The following is a 5,743-nucleotide window of genomic DNA, read 5'->3' on the forward strand; positions in this document are numbered from 1 at the left end:
TATATATCTATATACATACATTTATATATATGTACATACATACATATACATATACATACATATATACACCTTCAATCCCTCTTCCATAGTAGATCACTCAATAATATAATATTTAACTGTAGGAAAAAAGGATTGAAAAAAATGAAAAAAAGAGTACGGTAATAACAAGTTTAAGACAATTGTCTCAGGTGTGTGTGATTTGGGGAACTGCAGGCTACCACTTAATATTACATGACATCCCACCAGTAAGGCAATCACACAACTGTGTAGCAAACAGTTTGTGGTAGCACAAAGTATCAATTGTAGTGTAATGTTATCAGAATATGCATCACAAAAGCACAATGTCAAAAAAGATAATGAGGGCCTTAATGTGAACTGTCCCGTGGAGTCAGGGACTCTGCTCCTGAGTCCCTCTATGAACTTCAATATTTCTGCTGGTCTTTATATGGTACATATTCAAATTAGTTACATTTACATAGCAACATTTACCACACAGCCAGCATGTCTAACTCCAGCTGAGAAATACTGTGTACATCATGCAAAGAGAGGGCCAGGAACAGGAGGTTAAAAAGCAGCTAATTTGTGCCGCGAAGTTACAAATCAATTAAATGGTGTTGTTACTCCATCTGCAGCTGCTGCTGGCTTCAAAACATTCTTCATTTAATTTGGATTAAAAAGGTCTATGAACAAAGATCATATTGCTACAGAAGCTTAACACAACTTCTAACCCCTAAAGAACTGTATCCCACAAGTTCCTTTTAACATTTAAACTACCATCTTAAGGGGAATCTCATTCTGTGAGGGTCTGCAAATAATTAACTTTTCCAATTGTTGTGCTTTTATTTCGAAAGATTTAGTACATTACTGGAATTACACAAAATCCTACTGAAATGCACACACACTCAACAATGAGCTGACAATTACTATCATAGCAAATCAAACATCTTTAAAAATAAAAAAAAAGAAGAGGGCAGAGCAAATATAGAACAGACTTCATTAAACAAAGTGCTTACACGCTTGTCACAATAATTCACAAGGCATCAAATCAACAATTCCATTTGTATTTAGTGAACTGAATAAACAATTGCTGGCAATAATAAAATGTTGATGGAAGAACGTTTCATATTTAAATGTTACACAGTACCCAGCCGTACTAAAATCAAACATTTAGATGTATTAAAACACCTGTAGCATGTTTTTTAGTTTGTTTTCTATAAATAAACATACATATAATATATTGGAATGACCCCATTTATTTGCATATATATATATATATATATTTGAACAGTGTATGAATATGTATTTATTGTAATGAAAAATGTTGTCTCCCCATGTCATTTTTAACAGACTAGCACCACCATGTGGATCAACAGAAAGCCTGCACCCTTCTACACTCTGCAGTCCAGTTGGTCCAGCAGCAGAACCCGTCTCTTCACTAACATGTTGACAATGATCTCCACTCAGTGTCTGACACTATGATCTGTGAACCTCTTATTACACATTTTTACTATCACTTAAATTAATGTGTCTCATAACCTCTATCTCTGCAGTCGCCCTCTCTATCTTGTGCTCTGTGTATATCAGCAGTGAAATTAAATCCACCAGATTTCTGTCACTGGACAAATAAATGTCTTTCCTGCTGGCTGGAGATATTTTCCTCAGTGACATCTGAGCTTGATGTTGAGCTTGAATTAACTCAGGGCTAGGTGAAAGTTACAATGTTCATTTTCTAGAACAACTTCCTAATTTATAATGTGATGATAACATTGTATGGAATTTTAAACATCATATAAAGCCATATAGGAGGAGAGGTTTTCTCCCTCCTTATTTTATAAGGCCATTAACACATAATGCTTGAAAATGAGATTTCCCAAAAAATATTTAAATCTATGCTGTTTACAGAACATATGAGGAGGTAAGACAGTTAAACACTGCACTAATTATTTCACTAAAGGAATTGTGTATGTAGACCTTTAGACCAGAGTGAATCAAGTTCAGCTTTAAGGTCATTAACAGTAACTATTAGAGGGTGACTTACTTATAAGTGCACTTGAAAACTGCATCAGAAAAGACAAAGTTCAGTTCAGTTATTTTCTTATCCCAAATGGAAAACTTGACTTCGTAGTCGGGGGCACAAGATAAAAAACAAACAGAACTAAAACTACAAAAACAAAAGTACAACATTGTTTCTGTACATGCAACATATGAAAAAGAACACACACAAAACAATCTCTAAATTTGGGTTATTGCACGGAGAACAAAGGAGTTTTTACTTCTGTTGCACTTGAACCAGTGTACTCTAAACCTACAGCCTGAGGGGAGAGTCTCAAATTCAAAGGGAAGAGGGTGGTTTGTGCAGTCTGATGCTGCTGAAGGTCGCCACAAGAGCAGCGCCTCCTTTGGAAAAGCAAAATATTAATTATATTATATTAAAACCAAGTGAACAGTAGTTTAAAGTTGTTCTCCAATCTCTATAGTGACTTGAAGATTGTATCATATTAGTATTCATGTCATAGTGAAGTAAAGGATTGAGGAGTGAGAGAAATAAAGATTATCTTTTAAAAATATGGCAATATACACTGTATGCACTGTATGCACTGTATGCGCTGGTGTCACGGATGACTATGTCAAATGGTCATTTAGTATGTTTATCCAGCACTTTGGTCCAGAGCAACATGACAAAGACTGGCCATATTGCCATTATGTATTTATGGTCTCCAGAAGATGAATCATAATTCTCTTTGGGACACGGTGACCTTTGCTGTAGTTCCACCATCAGGGTAAAATGGTTTTAGACAAGAAAAGGCAAAAATGGGCAAATTCAATTTACTGAGCCTGCTAATCTTTTGTCATTTTTATCGCTCAGGCACTGACCTTTCCTCTAGCGCCACTCTAAGGCCAAGATATCTCATGATCTAATTGGAAGGTTCCTATGATATTTTCTGTCTTTTTAATGATCCCATGGCCTTTCCTCCAACACCACTCTGTTTAACCCCACCTTCAGTAAGATGATGAAAACAGCAAAAATAGTCTTGAGGCCAACAGCCTTCAGTGGTCAAGTAGAACCAGTGTTCAGTTGGTTTAGTTTTTTTATATGAGACATGCACTCTCAGCAGAGCACACAGTTAGCTGGAAGTAAACACTCACCAAGACCTCCACCTAAAAATGCTGTACCTGGCTTGTCTTTGTTGGAAATTGTAACTGTGATGCATATTTTTTACAACAAAAGTCAGCGAGGAGTTGAGGAAGTTGGCACTCGTCTATGGACTGGATCAATATTACTTCCTGTGCCCCAAATGGATCTCTCCGCAGTGTGACAAACCAGCCATATCTGTGCAACACAAAGACTTCGCTCAAAGCTCTCACGCAGAAAGCTCTCGAGACACAGCCTCCAACGTGTCCCAGTTGCTGGCAGCAGTTTATCAGCATCATTGGAATGTGTTGAAAGCGTGTGTGTTTCAGTGTTTGTGGGACAATGAAGTGTAACTTCCTCTTATTACCCAAGTTTGAAACTCTGTGAAACTCCAGACCTCCTCTATCAGCCCTCTGCTGGTTGAAAGATCCAGAAATCTCTTTTCATCTGGGACTTGGCACCAACTGGCTGACGGTTTTGGCTTTCCTCTCAAGGTCATCCTCGCTTTGAGGTAGGCATTTGTTTTCCCACAGTCTGGGTATATTTCAGGGGCCAGACTAGGGAGATAAATCAGCCATAAAATTAAATGCCAGCACACTGATTTGTACTGAGCTGCGTCCACTAACACACACTAGCCTTCAGATGCTAAAAAACCTTCCGACATCAATGCCTTCATATATTCTGATGGCCCTATGAAGCAGTTGTCTCGCTGAAATGATAATTCCTCCAGAACCTGACATGCTTTAATACATTAATGATTCCCGCTGCCATAATGTCTTTCGTAAGAGCTCACAGCGTGTTGAAGGGCTGTTGCCATAGCAGCTCCAGATACAGTCTTTAAAAAATAGGACACCAAAAAGGACAGTTTCCAACAAACAAAGAGACATTATGCAGAGGGCCTGTTGTTCCAGTAAGAGATTTCAACTTCATTTAGTCTTTCCAGGTTATTCACCTTGATTGCTTTGCCATTGTAGTGCCAGTTTGGTTTGGTTGGGTTTCATGCGCAGACGGTGATTTAATTGTCTGTGAAGAGAAAGGGAAATAGATTTCATGGTAATTACTTCTAATTCACAAATCTGTTTTTTGTCTCAACACATATGAGCCCCACTGAATATTTCATTTTACATTGTTTTGTTTCTTCATAATTTGTTGTTTGCACAAAGTATAAGTGACAGTTCTGGTTTAATGGATCAATCAAGGTGCTGGAAAAATGTTTTTTTCAGGGATATGATATGCTAATTCAAATGCATCGCGCAGCGGTCTGTGTAGATTGTCTAGTCTTGCAGTCATTCTACAAACCTCCTGTTTCACTTCCTACCAAAGGTATTACACTGGGCTGACGTCTGCAGACTCCACTGTCATAAACTGAAGTTTTCCTAGAGCCATGCTGAGGTGATGGGGGACCAAGAAAACAAGCCAGGCTCCATTTCAACACCAGCAGCCTGTGTCTTTGAAAAAAAGGCAGGTAGATCAATGGATTTAAGATGTTTTTTTGTCATCCAGCGACAGTGTCCTCAGTATAACTGGATCAATGGCATTGCTCTCTGTAAACTCCAGACCTTTACTTGAAATCATCTTGAAAAGACAGCTGTGTCTGACAATCTCTTGAGCCTGTCTGCATGCTCTTTATACTGTGTTGAACGACATGACGCCCTTTCTAGACGAGCTGGATCTTTTTCTTGCAGATTGTGTTTCTTTGTAAAGCTGAATACTCCACAGGATTAATTAACTGGCTTATATTTATAATGAGACTTGACCCTTGTGAAAATATTCTTTTTATACACACTTGTACAGTGAAGTGTGGCTCCCTCAGGTGGAAGGCTATGAAGTATGGTGAACAGCTCTTGTGAGGTCAAAGGTCATCTGGCTTTCCTGTCAAGATGAAAGAGCTGCTGTATACTTCTACATTCTGCATGATGTAGACAGATGATGTTCTGTCTTACAGTACTTTTCTTATTTGGTAGCAGTAGCACACACATTTCTCCAACTTCAGATTTAGAGACAGGAACAGATGTTAATAAGTATAGTTTGATTTATATATATTATATATATTACATTTTTTAGTATTGATAGAATGCATTCTTTAGCTGCGTATGTGAAACTTTGAGGGAGGATGCATCTTTTCATTGTTTCAGTATTTAATAAATATGCTGATTGACCTGGTGGGGGTGCTATAATTAAATTATTTTTCTTGATGCATCACAGAGGGAAAGGCAATTACTTACATTGATGAGACACTTGATACAAGAAACCTTTCTGATTAGGTTTATTACACTTACAAATGTGGTCATGGGCCACAAATTGGAAGGTCAATTCTTCACTGATGTTCACTTTACCTGCCATCAAATGCTAAAAGAAGGCTATTAACTATTTGAAATTGAGGCATTGGAACGCCTTAAGTCATGTTTGTATACGTGATCAACGTGATATGCTTCTACAATGCAGAACTTTGCTTTCAAGACAAACCATAACATGATTTACACAGACTTATCATTATTATTATTTTCTCCTTGCCTCCTGGCAAAAGTAGTTTAACATACTACAACAGACGTTGTTTCTGTCGACCTGTATGTGAGTCTGTGCCATCTTAGATTCTCTCCTTCATTATTA

The sequence above is a fragment of the Micropterus salmoides genome, unplaced genomic scaffold (genome assembly GCF_014851395.1).
Source record: "Micropterus salmoides isolate LMB-PRFRI ecotype aquatic unplaced genomic scaffold, ASM1485139v1 Ms_hic_scaffold_3111, whole genome shotgun sequence".
Lineage (NCBI taxonomy): Eukaryota > Metazoa > Chordata > Actinopteri > Centrarchiformes > Centrarchidae > Micropterus > Micropterus salmoides.